Here is a 16,567-nt window from a genome sequence, read left to right on the forward strand (position 1 = left end):
TGATCGTAGGGACCCCTAGGTACATACCAAGATCCTCAGTTTCCTCCATACAAAGCTCCTGACATACTCTTTGGCGAACTTCTTCCCCCGTGTTGTTAGAGAAAAGAACTTGTGACTTCGCCACGCTTACTTTGCTACCTAATACAACACATAATTGGTCGAGGCAAGACACAATTATTTGGGCTTGGTCCGTTGTTGCTTCGACGAACAGAATTAGGTCATCCGCGAATTCTAAGTGGGACAACTTAGGCCCATTACGGCAAGCCTTTACTGGTCTCCATGCCTCCAACTTGACGACGCTTTCAATCATATGTGAGAGTCGTTCCATGCATATTACATAGAGATATGGTGAGAGGGGATCCCCCTGCCGTATGCCTCTAGTCGGGAAGAACCCATTTGTAGCCTCCCCATTCTTTAGTATCTGAAGTTTGGTGGACTTAATGCACTTCATTATCACTTCTATCATGATTTGGGGTAACCGCATTTCCTGTAATGAGTCTCTGATGAAACTCCATCTCAACCTATCATATGCTTTCTCAAAATCTATCTTTATAGCCATGTAGCCCACATTTCCTTGTTTTTTGCGCATTGTGTGCAACATTTCTTGAACAATAACAATGTTATCCGTTATTTTCCTTTGCGGGACAAAGCTGCACTGTGTAGGGGCTATCATCAAAGGCAATATAGGTTTAAGTCGATTGACGATGACCTTCGTTACGACCTTGTAAACGATATTACACAACCCAATGGGCCTGAATTGAGTCACCACCTATGGGCTTTCGACTTTCGGAATTAAAACAAGGAAGGCATGGCTTAGCTCTTCAGGAAAGTCGACCCCGTTAACTACATCAAGGACCAGTTTATTCACATTCGGCCCAACAACATCCCAATACCGTTGGTAGAAAAGGGGTTGGAATCTGTCTTGGCCAGGCGCTTTAAACGGCTCCATGGTTTTGATTGCTCGAACCACCTCACATGGCGCATAAGTTCTTTCCAGTGCTATGACCTCCTTGTTCGATAGGGGTGGAAAGTGACCCGGCATAAACCCAGCAACATTCTGATTTGGATTCTCTTCTGGAAAAAGTGTTTTCCAATATCCTACTACCATCTCTTTCACCGCTTATGGGTCCGTAATCCGTCCTCCATCATCAGTTTGCAGAGCCTCGATGCGGTTCCTATTTCTTCTGATAACCTTCGATAGGTGAAAAAACCGAGTATTACGGTCCCCATCTTTGATTGCTTCAAGGCGCGATTTTTGGAACCAAATAATCTCCTCCTGATATAGAACATCGTCTAACTCTCAACGCAATCTACTTTCCAGTTTTACTAAGCCTCTGTCCCAACTCATTGCTAATTTGCGTTGAACACCTTCGATCCTCGCCCACAGTTCCTTTTTCTTCCGGAACACATTGGCCTTGTTTGGCAAATGGCTTTTTGCTGGCTTTTTGGTTGGCTTTTGGCTGTTGGCTTTTTAATTTGGTCAAACAACCAAAAAATATGTTTGGTAACTGGCTTTTTAGCTTGCTGAAAAGCCAGCTTTTCCGCCAAAAATGAAAAGCTAGTAACACTAGCTTTTTGGAGTTGGCTTTTGGCTTTTCACTATCTAAATTACCTTTTTGTCCTTGTTTTTTACTAATTAATTAATAATTAATAATTAATAATTAAAAGTTAATAATTACGGAGTATTAATTAATGACTAATAACTAAAGGTGAATAATTAATTAATAATTAATCATTTATTATTAATGATTAATTATTAATTATTAATTATTAATCATTGATTATTTATTATTAGTTATTAATTATTACTCCGTAATTATTAATTAAAATAATAATTTATTAATACTATTGCATAAAGTAATTTATTTTTAATTTATATTTGATTTATTTGTAATTACGTTTTACTCCGTACAAAATACACAGTATGTATTGAAAAATGAATAAAAGACATTAAATGTCCTTAAATGTCATTTTACATAGCTACAACCAAATGCCAACAACTGATTTTACCAAACATATTTGTAATCAATCCATAGTCAAACAGCCAACAAAAGCAGCCAACTTGAACAGCCAGTCAAACCAGCCAAGTAAAACAGCCAGTCAAACCAGCCAAGTAAAACAGCCAACAACCAATTGCCAAACAGGGCAAAAAAAGTGCAAAATCTTGATAATGGAACTTAATTATACTTAACGGAAACATTGTTTGTTTATTACCCCACTTTAATAGACGAATTTGTGAAATACGTAATTCTAGTTTTTCTAATCATTTTTGTGATGAATGACTAACCATAATTTAGATGGTCGATAAAGAAGTACGGTGACTCAGAGCATGGATGTATGATACACCCAAAGATATTTACAAGTACCTTTTTAGTAATTGAAAATATGGATCAATTTGATTATTAAGATGTTGATCGAGCTTTGATCATGTGGTAGCGCGGTTAGCACCGTAGTACCCTTCTTACATTTATATTCTTTTTCAAAAATAGCAATTAATGGAATTCAATTTTAGTTGAGATGGTGGAAGATAATTTTAAATAAAATAGTAATTAGTTGCCGTACAACAACAACAATAATAATAAAGCCTTAGTCCCAAAATGATTTGGGGTCGGCTAACATGAATCGTCATAAGAGATCGTTAGTGTGATCAATCAAACCATAAAGGAGCGGAATGTTAAAAGGGTAAATAAGGAAAAGGGAAAAAGTGAAATCAATGAAAGTAAAATAAGAGGAAAATATATATAAACTACAGAAAAATAGTACTCCCTCTGTATTTATTTAAGGGATACACTTGCCTTTTCCGGCCGTATTTATTTAAGAGATACACTTGCCATTTTTAGCAACTTATCAACTCCACCATCTAATTAAATATTCTATCTACACTCCACTCCACTCTCACCCCTACCCCCTAAAATCACATGGTCCCCACTTGTTTTACTTATTAAAATATCTACCCAACCCCCTTATTTTATTATTTTATTTCATTCAATTCTTCTTCTTAATACCCGTGCCCGGCCAAGTGTATCTATTAAATAAATACGGAGGGAGTATAAGGGATAGTAAAAAAAAAAGTAAAGTTTAAAATAAAATTATAAGTCCATTGAAAAAAAAAAAAAAAAGAAGTTGCAAAACTCAAGAAGTAAAAGTAAGAGAGTTAACATGGAAGATGTATAAGTCAAATGAAGTCATCAACGTATTATCTCCCTCCACTTATCCTATCTAAAAATAAATATTGTTTATTTTAAAAAAAGAATTAAAAAATATTGTTTATTGAAAGCGTAGAAAATAGGAAGTGAAACACATGTGTGAATTTACTATTGTTCTAAAGATAAACTAGTTTGTGCCCTCGCATTAGCACGGGATCTTTATTATCATGTTAGCCACTCTTGATAATAAATTTAATACTCTTTGTGAGGTTCTTTGTTTACAATAGTGTTTATGCGCATGATACAATTCAATTCAGATTTTACGTGAACACTTATAATCTGAATAAAGTTACGGGGTCTTACAAAAAAAATCACAATATTGTGTTCATAGTGTACGCCCGTTTATGCATAATTAATAAGCTTAATTGAGATTTCATATGAACATCTTTAATCTTAATATAATCATATTGTTAATTAAGAGCAAATTTTATTTTATTTTTACTGTTTAAACAATTAAAATATGGATTAATTACGGCCAAATTAGACTATTTATATGCTAGTTATTTTATTTTATTTTTTAGCCGTTATACGCTTATATATATAGGAATGGTTAATGATACCGTATGATTTTATGATTGCTAATTGAATTTTGGATTGAAAGAAATATTATTTTGATACATAGTAATTGATAAAATATTTTATGTTGATCGTTAAATATTTGATCGAACTTCATAACCATATTATGGTTGTTTTTCATACTTATAAATCGATTAGTTGAGTATAAATAAGTTGCTTTAGATAAATCCGATTGAATGAGTTTCGATAATTTCTTTGTTTATATGATGTTCTAATCGAGTTAATTTTCATATCGTTAACTAAAAAATAATTCTATGTAGTAATATTCATATTGCAATCATTTGTAGATTGAAGTTTTTGTTTTCTTAATTTGTTCGATCTCATCCGAAATTCACGCTTTTGTCCATGCAAGAACTATTAATATAGTTGGTAACGTGTTGCACAATTTATCCGGAAAACGTGCTAGTAGATTTGGTTTCTAAATATTAAAGGAAATAGGGTTAACCGGATATAATATTTAATAAGTTCTTCATAATTCTTTAATCTTTATAATCTCGAGTCTTTATAAACCCCCAAACTTATTAAATATATCGTTCTAAATTATATTTCGGAAGTTTTTATCAAATGATCCTTATTTTGCGTATGTTTTTCATGCATTTCATGTTACTAGAATTTTTTATCATCCAAAATTATTAATTCTTAATATTCGATTTATGACATATTTCTTTAATTGTGTTCTTTTGGTTAACATTAATTGTGAATTGTTGGAGATTGAGCCGATAGATTATATTGTGCATTTTAAGAAATTCTAACTAAACATATTTTCTCATTTGAACGTTCTACTGATTAGGATTTTACATTTTGTAATTTGTTGAAGATCGTATGTATACTAGAGATTGAAATTATATTATTTCTTCGATATTGTGTATAGCTTGTATTATTTTCTACGTACTTTTTTCTTTTCTTTTTTATAGCGTGCTACATATTTATTTTTGGTTTTTTTTTCGAAAATTATATTATTTTTTCTCTATTGTTGATTTTTTTAAGGCTTATTTAAGATACTTTGACCTTTTTTTGAAAGAAATTTAGGATACTTTGACTAGTTAATTTAGGTTGCAAATATTTTAAATATTTTATCTTTTTTGTCTTGCTTGATTGGTGCATGATTGAAAATAGAGATTGATTGATTTCCTTTTAAGTGAGCATGTGATGAATCATATTTTCATAGGGTATTCTAGGCGCATTTAGGTCGCATTTTTAGGCATTCGTCTCACTTTAGTTGCATTTAGAGTCGCATTTGCATAAGTTGTCGTTATTGTAATCTATTACGCTCCGTTTGTGTTTTCCTTAGTATTTCGGGTAATTTTATGGTCATTTAGATGCTTTTGGGGTGTTCAGGGTTGATTTTGATGATGATAGAATGGGATGTTGACTCGAGGATCCTTACATGTCTCTCGAGATAATTTTGAGTCAACAACAAATCAAAACGTTACTAATTTTCTAAGCATCAAAACTGACAAGTGTCCACTCTTTTGATGATAGCTCAAGTTCTACAGATCGGAATGAGACGATTTTGATTTGGCTAGAAAGTACGCTTAAAGAGCTTTCCAACGATAGGTCACACGTAATAGGAGCATGGTAGAGCGATAGTTATTACATAAACGAAGGTGATGCGAATCAGTTGCGCCCACAGCCCGTGTCGTTGCGCCCATAGCCCGCAGCTGCGAGCGCCCACGTCACACTCACACCAACAATTCATTGCTTGCTGCTATACTCGCAGCACATGGCTGCGCCCACAGCGCGCCAGTGCCTACGAGGGTCAGCAATCTCGCATATAAGAGCCTTGTCATCCACTGCTTAGCCTCGTCATCATCCTTCGACCAATCATTGATGACTTCTATTTTATTTTCTTATTTTCTTTTATCCACTTCTTATTGTAAAAAATAGGAAACTATTAATACTTTAAGGGATTCTATTAATTCCCTCATGCTTTTTATTCCTAAATTTTGTTTTTACGTTCTATTTCTCTCTTCTCTTAAACCCTAGTTTTTCTTCATACTCCATTAATGTAACTCTTTCAAGTATTATTTGTTTCTCTCTTTATTTTATTTATTACTTTTAATTATCTTTTCATTCTTAGACTTAATTTTCATAATTTACTTCATCTTGAGTAGTATGTTTTTCTAGGGTTTGGAAATCCATGGTTGGATTATTCATTGATATTTTTAGTTGATTAGGTTTATATTGTTAATCTTTGCATTCTGATCATTTTTTTGATTAAATCATGCTAATAGGGTTTAGAATCGAAAGATCGACTTTTAGAGGCTTACCTACAACTAGCAGTTCTGATTATGTTAGCGACTGTAGTGCATATGTTGAATTGAGAGTGTTAAGACCCGGCCATAGAATTAACCTGTGCTCTAGATACTTTGACTACTTGAATTGTTGATGATGTTATGAGTTTCAACTATAAACATGGTGAACCATTGTCCTAGTTTTTTTTTGGATAAACAAATTAATTCATTGATAAAAAGTCATACGACATCTACATAAAATATTTAAATCTAACAAATACATAACAATCGAATCAAATAAAAACACCATTGTCCTAGTTCTTTTTATTTGTTTTCTTATTTATTTTAGTTTAATTCTTCAATCCTAAATTTCGTGACATTATTAGTTTCTCCATACTTTGAAAGCTAGATTTAAATAGCCATCTCTTAGTGGATTCGACCCTGCTTACCCTAATACATTGTTAGGAGGATTCTTTAGGATTTTATTTTTGACGGGTGTGCGACAACCTATCAGTATGATGTAACATACTTAGAAGAGAGTATTGGAGGGTTTTCTCACCTCTCATTACTCACCATTTTACTTTAGTAATAATGATTTTGAATCATAAAATATTAGTGATAAGTAAATGGACTAATAAATTTGGCAAAAAGAACAAAAGAAAAGAAAAGAGGCAAAAAATACCAGATATAGTGATTCTCTACTAGTCTTGGTGATTTTTTTTTGACAGCCCTAGTCTCAACTAGTCTTGGAGATTTGTATTTCGTTTTGTTTATATGATAAGATATGGCTGTGTTCGATAAAATTAATGGTAGCAGTAAATAGGTGCGGGTAAAATTTAGCCGCCAAAATAGCGGGTAAGGATCCTTAATGGTTGTAGTGGTTTAGTTTGAACTTTTGTGCTAGTAGTTGATTGTTGCATACTTGCATGATCCTCATTGAAACAATTTTCTGGCATTTTGTAAGGTTAAATATACTCACTACAAAAAAAACACGACTAATAGTGACGCCTTTTTGGTCGAAAAGTAGCGCTAAAAAGCGTCACAATTTTCTATAATGACGCTTCTTAAAAACGTCATTATATTTTGGGCCACTATATAATGACGCTTTTAGTAGCCACAAAGTTTGAATTTTGTGACGCTTTTTTAAGTCACTCCTTCAATATAAGGACACTTTTAGTGGTGGATTTTTGTCGAGCTACATTTGAGCCAAATCGATTGTGATGCAACAAAGCGTTACAATTTACCTCCCCATATTTCCCACCAAAACGATTATGATGCAAAAAAGCGTCACAATTTACCTCCCCATTATTTCCCACCAAACCACCTTTGATGCAAAAAAGCGTCACAATTTACCTACCAAGCTCATATTTTTATATTTTTTAAAATAGAGAAATTTTATTACCAAAAGGAAGTATTACAAAGTTCAAACGAAGAAACAAAAACCACAGCAATGGGTGCACAGACCGCAACCCTAAGAGACAAACCCAAAAAGCAAGCATCCATCAGAACAACCTAGAATCATTGAGCAGTAAAGAACAGAGCAGACAACCTGCAAGCAACAACACACCAACAACACCTTGAACACAACAGAGCCCAAAAAGCCGCAGTCTATGAAACCCAAACTGCAGCAAAAACGTACACATGCACCAAGCAGACCATAAATCTGCAAACAGAAGGCAGAAGGAAGCATAGCAGCAACACTATACAACCAACCAACAGAAACAGATGACTGCAACAACAGAACAAAACAGCAGCAAACACTCATCCATGTGCATATTTGCACTGTCCAATAATCAAACTTACTTGTAATCACATACTTAATTTTAATTTTAAAACATCCATGTGCATATTTGCACTGTCCAATAATCAAACCAGTTAAGAACATACCAAAATAACAATAGGATCATATATTATATATCCATACATCAAATTTTTGTCTTATCAAATCACACTAGAAATAAAAATATATTATTTTGTTCCTTTAACATCAAAAAAATGTTGGTTCCTAAATCCCCGTGATTGAGATCGGAGCTTCAATATCTTGATATAATTGTTACCTTTGACACCTGAATCATCGTTAATCTACACATAAAAAAAATTATGTCATATATGTGAAATGTAAAAAGCATTATAACACTATTTTGGAATAACCAAAAAATCAGTATATAAGAAGTCATCTTATATAGTCTCACGGAAATCTATTCATTTCATTTCAGGTATGATCAACAAAATAAAGAAAATCATTATGTATAATCTGTTCATTTCATTTCAGGTATTACTCTCTCAAGTCTCTCTTTTCTTTTTTGTTATGACTACGAGCTTTTCTTGATGTTTTGCGGTTGAATGCAATATTTTATGTACCATGGACATATCACCAATCGTTCTTTATCTTAAATGGTTTGACATTACGTAATACAGATGGATTATGGAGGTATATGAGCACAACCAGTATATTAATTGTTCTCTCAAGAAAAGGGTCTGGACATGTTTCATTAACCTCCTGTGTAGAAGCTCCTTGTTCCGAAGTTTGAGATTTAAATTAAGAGGCAACAGGATTAACAATTAGAGAGGGTGTCTGCCTATGTGAAGAACGAGAGTTAGATAATTTAGGAGCCGTAGAAACATCTGTGTGCAGGAATGTTAAGCTGAGCTTAGGGTAACGGGTTTTTATCTCAATATTATGCTGAGAAGGAAGCCGAAAAGGCTTTGGTTTACTGGATTGAAACATAGACTTGGATTTGTATGTTGAAAGATAAATGTCGGCTAGAAGTGGAAACTCACTAGTAGAAAAAACATCATTTGTAGCGCGTTTAAATAGGGCTTTTTGCAACGTTTTTGAGCGCTGTAATTGTGAGGGCTGCAAATAATAGACTTTTATTTGTAGCGAACATAAACGCATTTTTCAACAGTTGAGGGAGATTAGTCAGGTGAAAGTTTCCAAATATTCAGCTTAAATCTCGCTTATTATTCTTTCAGATCTGCTCTAATTTAATCCTAGTGATTGGGGAGTAGGGGAGTTGGTTTTCTCAACATAAAGTGAAACAAGGAAGAGGATTTCCTAGTGATCTAAGGGATAGGGAAATATATCAGTAAAGTCCTAGTGATCTGAGATTTCTACGCAGGACATTAAGATCAGAGTGTTCAACCTCTTATGCAATTAAAGTCCTAGTGTTCAACCTCTTTATAAATGGAATATCTAAAATTAAGTTATATAAAATAGGATGTCATATAAATTAAGTTAGATAAAGTTCAGGAAAGTGCAACACTTTATTATTTAGATCAATCAATTTCAAGTTAAAATAATTTCTATCACGTATTATGAAACAGAAGATACATGCATACAAGCCTGATGGATTTGCAGGCTACTGACCAGTGTTCACTGAATACCTATGAGATTAGAAGATATATTCTGGTCCAGACTAATTAGCAATTAAGAAGTATTAAAAATCTTCTGGTCACCCTCTTGCAGTCTTGCTACCGGGAATTTTTATTATTCGAATTCAATCTCTCAATGATTTATGAAGGCATTCTAAACTATCTTATACAACACCATAAGTCATTAGTAATTCGATTTGTATTCGTATTCAAAATGGCTACAATCATGATTGGAGACTATACAAATTAGAAAATTTACAAGTAAACAAAATGAAGAATATGCCTTGAATTTGTATTCCCCATTGCTTACCTTTGGGTTACTCGTTAGGCTAGGCTATGTATTTCCGTTATGGCGTAGTTGTAGGCCTAATTCAAATTCTGTTTCGAGGGTAATATATGAACTCCCTAGGACCTAGGTCATTAACCTAGCCTAATATAAATGAAGGACATGATAGTATGTTTTTTCTTCAGCTTTATATGTTGGTCTGAGATGGTTCACAGTAGTGTGTCAAGACAATTCCATGCTAACACCACAATAAGTATTCCTACATTAGACAGGCACATAAAAAAGAAAAATAGATGTCTGCATTCTTGCAGTATGGTGGAAAGACTGATTTATACTCTGTTAATTTCTATCCAACTTGGTGGCCGAAAGCAATTCCTTATCACCTGCTGGTTTTTCTCTTGAAAATAGCAACTTATGTATGTTTTTTCATGGATCGTTTGGATCGTATACATGTATATGGTTCTGTTTCTAATACATTCATATTAACAATTTGATTATTCTTAGCGTAGGATATGTGCTATGGCCCTTAATATTCAAGAGAGATGCTCACTTAGAGTATACAACTTGATTCATTTATATAATGTAAATTCAACAAATTATATATCATCAATAAATAATTCTGAAAAGTGATTTAACTCATAGCACTATAATTCTTCCTTTAAAAACACGAAAATACACGCAACCACTAAACTTCAAGCCATTGCAACAATAGCTTCCCGTCTAACAGAACATCTAACAAGTCTTCAAACCTGGACCCTGCATCTGTCACTCAACAACAGCAACAATGCGAGTTGAACAGAAGCAGAAACCCAGTGACTCCCCTTGGAGCAGCACTGCTCACAACAGACAGCAAAGTGCAGCTGCTCAGCAGTAAAAAGAACTAGCAGCAGACCTGCCACACCATCCTCTCAGAACCTCCCCGCAACAAAAATAAAACAGCCACCACAATAGCATTACATGAACAACTATTAAATGACCCCTAAAGATTGTAGGCAATAACACCCCCCCCCCCCCCCAACTGCCTGCACCAATCATCATAACCCCTTAGCACAAACAAACCCCAAGCCCCCTGCGAAACCCGACAAACAAACTGACCCCAGCAACAAGACAACTCAACATTCGACCAGTCACAACACTATAATTCTATTTCTCATGAAGCTAGCTTATTTTTAAAAGTATAATTCTAATTTTGTATCCATATTCTGCTGTTTGCGGGCACTTAGCAGTTAGCATAGCAGCTCAATATCGAGATTAAAAAGATAATAAGAAGAAAACTTTGTAAGAAACGTATACAATAACAGAACAACATTGACATACCTTATACGAGTTCACCAAAGGGTCCAAAGGCCTCACGTAACGTCTTTTCTGATAAGATGAATGACAAACCTGCAAGAAAAAATCCTAATCATTAGATTATTCGATTCAGCTCCTAGTTCAGAAGTTTTATACAGTTGTAAATAATACTCCAACTACGACCATATCAACACACACTTTTATAACTTACTACCTATCGTGTTTAACAAAACATAGATACTGCTCATGATTTACGTGTAGTATGCAGAAGAAAAAGGAAAATGAGCTTTGTTTACTATCTTGAATAAAAAACAACTTAACAACTAACATGGTGAATACTAATTTTTAGACATCTATAAAAATACTACCTTGAATAACTTATAACACCCAATTTTCAAGTGGTATCATACTTTACATATTTAGGAGTATTATGGAGAGTTAAATATCACTAGGGGTTATAATGAGAAAATAATTCATGAAATTGTGATTATTATGAACTATTCAACGACAGGATTAGTCCAAGGAGGTGACAAAAGTTCTGATCATCCATGTTTCCTATACAAAAACATGTTGGCAAAGTATACCTCATCAAATGCAGGATCTATATCAATGCTAGACTTGAAATTCTGCCTCAACGTTCTAAAAAGAGACAAAGCATCTCTTTCTAACCTGCAAAATCCAATGGAGAGATAATTAAGATAAAGAAGAAGCAATGAGTTTACAGGAACCAGCAAACTCATCATGGCTTAGTACTATACAAAGAATTTGGTTGACTGCATAGATATACCAGACTGGCGAAAGCTAGCATCCAAAATGAAATATGGTTTAGCTTATGTATTGTTCAATATGTATAAAAGTATGTACTGTAACCTCTGAAACCTGAATCTTAACTGGTTCATAGTTGACTAGAGTTTGCAATTCTAAAAATGGCTTTAAAGAGAACAGGAAATCAGAAATAATGGAAGAAAACAAAAGGCAAGAAGGACTTGTCACCTGTAGCTTTAGATATATCTGAGACATTGCGCCATTCAATTTTTCAACCTACAAACTCAAACAGAAACAAGAGAAGCAATCTCAGTATAAGCACGATAAAAGGGAACTTTTCACAGGTTAAAGATCAAATCAATCCTAAACAGAAACTTGTAATATCAGTATACATATATAAGAAGTCAATGACCCTAGACTCATCACAGCCTTACAGGCCTTTCCATTGCTTGATTTCATGAGGTCGAAACAACTCAACTGTAACAGTACGTACGAACCCAATACGCAATTCACGGGGATATTGGTTAGCACTTGTGAAACCTGAAATGAACTACTAATAATCATGTAGTTGAACTTTACACCTTTACTTGTATCCCAAAATTAAGATGAATTATACTCTGTGTAAAAAGGGAATAAATACAGCAATGTAACTACAACTTTCGTATTATATAAAGCAATGTAACTACAACTTTCATATTATATAAGAGTAGTTGCCAAATGCATAACACAACAACAAGAAACATCTCCTTACTCAGACACTAACAATGACACCTAAAACTGAAAATTCCAAAAAACTTAAGGTGCCAAACATGGCAAGAAACTTTTGACTACACTTTTGTGTAACAACATTTTAAGCCAAAACCAAGAGGAAGAGACGGCAAACACACCAGAAATGACCGAATGGACCAAGAAAGCCAAGGCCACTAATCAGATCCAACTGCAAAGGATTCCACTAAACCAGTAACCCACAACATTTGGAGAAATCAAGTCAAATTCAAAGAGATTTATCAACTAGCTAAGACAGTATCATGAAACAGACAGTCCATCCAGTTGAAAAACTTCAGTAAGATTTACCTTAGGATTTTTTTTCTTTGTCAACCATGATTGCTCGGCAACCCTGCAGTAGAAGCAAGAACTTAATAGACACACATATGCCACATATATGACAGGAAAAACAACTAATTTAGTCTTTTGGAACCTCGGAGAAATCTTTGCTGACATCTCCTTGCAGAACATGGCAAACCATCCTAAACTCGCGGATTAGGCATTGAACAACCCCTTGCAGTCTACCTTCTCTCATCTGAAAATATCAGGACTTAAAATATGCAATGTATCAGACTAGTATAACTTTAGCAAGTTCAATAGACCTCTACTTCAACAAGTGTAACTTCAGCAAGTTCAACCAGATAATAACTCTAATAAAATAGCTCCGTGCTTGGCACAACCAGGAACACAAGTGAAGCCTATGCTTAATCCGTATAACTACAAAAAACCAAAGTCTCATATTCATAGTATACACTCAATTCATTACGCAAGTTCACACCAAAGAAAAAGTAATTGCAGAATTTTTAATTAGCATATCTTTCCCCTTAAAATTCGAAGGTTCAAAATCTGTAGAATTTTTGTGTCCCTGATTCCCGTAAAATAATCCCCTTCCTTAGCCGTATACTTGTTCCATCAATACCTCTCCCTAAAACTCAATTGTAGAAACTAATTGTACAATCAACTTGATCTAATATAGAACATTAATAAATAAATAAACTTACCAGTGAAATTAGCGGCGATGGATCTGTTGACGGTGTTGCGATTGAGTTCGAATGAATCTTCAATATTGCAATTACAAAATCAAATCGTGAAATCCAAAGAAGCTTGTAATTAAATATGAAATTAGCGGCGTAAAGTGAGAATTATGTGCTTCTCCAGATTTCCCATTTAACTTGAAAGGGATGAGAGAGAATTGAGGTGAGGAGATCGTTTTGCTAATAATAATCTCGGATTATTTTGAGAATTATTTGGGATTTTGTTGAAGAATATCTAGAGCTAGGGCGAGTCGGTTGAGGGTAGAGGGAGGTTGAGGATGATTTCGTGGGTATGTGAAAACTGAAAAGCGGGATTGTATATTTTTTTATTCTTTGAATTTTTCTATCCAGCGTGGAGTGAAAACGGGTTTATTTTGGTATATTGCGACTCCTTTTATTGTCAATGTTTGTTTATGCGATTAAAACCGTCAATATGTGCATTCCTCGTCTACGTGGATGCAAATATATTGTGACAAAGCGTCATAGAAAAAGTGTCACTATGAACAGCATTTTCTTGTAGTGACTTACAGCAATATAATTGCTTCTTTAACTCACCATGACAGATACGAATTAGGGGTGTCAACTTTCCATCCGATCCAGTGAACCTGATGGGTTTGTCCGACCGTTTAGAATCTGAACCGTTTAGAACTCGCAAGCTAAGATCTGAAATCCGATCCGGTCCGATTATATTCAACCCGAATCCTACCCAATCCGTTAATATTAATCCGATTAAGATCTGAATCCGATAACAGACCGATCCGTGTGTAGACACCTACTTTTGTCCCCATTCCCGAAAGGGAAAGGTTCGATGATGAAAGCATAAATCTCCACTTGACAACGCATCTCCTATAAAATAAAAGAATTTCAATTCCCCTTTTCATTTCACCCGAAACCTGCTATTTATGGAAACCTGCTAAAAATAGTAACTGCCGTAAAGGGTAACTTCTAAAAGTGGCAAGTCATAAAATATAGAAACCTGTCATAATTAGGTGTTGCACTCCAACGTAAATCCTAAATGAGATAGAAAACTGCGAGAATCCTATTCCTAATATGATTCGGAAATAAAGAGTTACGTATTAATTAAAATCCTAATGAGCCTAGAGTTCGTAACGGGCCCAGACGCATTCCGTCATGAAATTGATACGCACTAAAAGACTCGATTAAGTCTCAAACACTCCGGATTCTAGGAATCCGAATCTGACAAAGAACTCGGCCCAGACATCACTTTCAACGCCCAGAGCTGGGCGCCGAAATCTTTAACGCCCAGCCCTGGGCGCTGAAATTGCATGGATCTCTATTTTCAACGCCTAGCCCTGGGCGCCGAAATCTTTGACGCCCAGAGCTGGGCGCCGAAACTACCTGGTACGTGTTTTTTCCTAATTCTTTGTGGATTAGAACTCTGCAATTCTATCTTTCCACAAACTCTTCCCTATAAATACAGCCCCAAATTCGACGTGACAACACACAACACACAACACACAATTATATTCTGAGTATTGACTCCAACCCTTAGCCTAAGCCTCACGCTGCGAAATTGTTCACGCGTTCTGTCGCAATCGATCCATAAATCGAACAGAACGTATCCTGTCCCATAATTGAGATTCGTTAAATAAAAAGGAGAAATAGCAAAGTCAAAGTGGTTAGTTTTCTGAGAACCGTGACGCACCTCTCAAGGGTGCGTCGTAATGTGCCCCTTCTCGATGATTTAATTGCTTTCCTCGCCCTTTTTATGAACTATTAAACTAACTAAATCTGATTGTTCTATCACGCCTAACAAATATAATATTTTCGGGAAATTGGATTATCATGCTAGGTCCCTTAATACTATTTACGGAAATTTCATGAAATGCCCTCGAGTTTTGCCATAATTCACCAAACGCCCATCAAGTTTCAATAATTCATAAAATACCCCTCACAATTCGTACAAATACTCAACATACCCTTTCTAATAACGGGCCGTTAGTCCGCCGTTAGCCAAGTTTCCAATTCACCCAAATGCCCCTATTCTGAAACTTATTTCACCAAATGCCCCTATTATGAAACTTATTTCACCAAATGCCCCAAATTTAAATATAGCTATTCTGATGTTCCGACGGCTAGTTTTTGTGTTTGAAAACTGGTTCTTGGTCATGGTTGGCTATAAAACCCCTTTGCTGAATGGTTCTTGTATTTTAGATGTTATTTTACTTTACTTTGCTAATTTCATAAGATTTGTGTCATGAGTTTTCTTTCAAAATCATCTTCCACACCCAATGAGTCCACATATATTAGGGTACCTAACAAATTTTGTTATTGTGGTAGGAATGGAGGTTGAAGTGGTGTTCCACAAGCTCTTTTGGATAGCTGCTAATGCTTTTTGGGGTAGTTTTTTGAACATTTGTTTTGATCTTGCACATATTCATTGAGTAGAAAATAACATTAAATGTAGTTGGTGCAAAGATGTTTTGTAAGTGAAGCTAAAAACAGAAATGCTTCCCAGTTTGGTATTTTGTGCAGATTATGCAACATCAATTATTTATGAAATGTGAATTTGTTTCTCATTACTTGTGTTTACTTCATGATTACAAACAGTAAAATTACAAACATCAATATCCCCATTTGTATTACAACTTTGACTACTTTTTGTTGTTGTTTTAGCTTCTTCTTCATTTACTTCAATTCTTCTTGCATCTTACTGTTTCGCCTGTTTTCAATACTTTCTCCTTCGTCTAAGCTTACCCCGCATTTTCCTTCGTGTTGTTGCCCCTTGTTTTCTTGCTCAACTACTCCCTTGCACCATCTCAGATTGTTTCAAGGATCACACTTGTAGTACAACCTTTGTGGATTGAGTGTTGTATCAGAGCTTCGAATGACAAATTTCCTACCACAATAACAAAATTTGGTAGGTACTCTAATATATGTGGACTCGATCATTGGGTGTGGATGATGATTTTGAAAGAAAACTCATGACAAAAATCTTATGAAATTAGCAAAGCAAATCAAAATAACATCTAACTTACAAGAACCATTCAGCAAATGGGCTTTTATAGTCAA

At 34.7% G+C, this 16,567-nt stretch overlaps 1 long non-coding RNA gene across 10 annotated transcripts; it reads right to left on the minus strand.

Moving 5' to 3' along the window:
* Positions 1-7,780: 7,780 nt before the first annotated feature.
* Positions 7,781-13,954, minus strand: LOC110792521 (uncharacterized). Of its 10 annotated transcripts, none has more exons than XR_008928260.1 (9): positions 13,502-13,954; positions 12,934-13,050; positions 12,810-12,852; positions 12,623-12,687; positions 12,214-12,275; positions 11,964-12,011; positions 11,555-11,639; positions 10,995-11,063; positions 7,781-8,098 (listed from the first exon to the last, which is right to left on the minus strand). It is a non-coding gene; the product is annotated as an uncharacterized lncRNA (long non-coding RNA). The 10 variants fall into 10 exon arrangements; XR_008928261.1 differs by having other exon boundaries at positions 12,170-12,275; XR_008928263.1 differs by lacking the exon at positions 12,623-12,687.
* Positions 13,955-16,567: the final 2,613 nt, after the last annotated feature.

This window comes from Spinacia oleracea, chromosome 2, assembly GCF_020520425.1.
Source record: "Spinacia oleracea cultivar Varoflay chromosome 2, BTI_SOV_V1, whole genome shotgun sequence".
Classification (NCBI taxonomy): domain Eukaryota; kingdom Viridiplantae; phylum Streptophyta; class Magnoliopsida; order Caryophyllales; family Amaranthaceae; genus Spinacia; species Spinacia oleracea.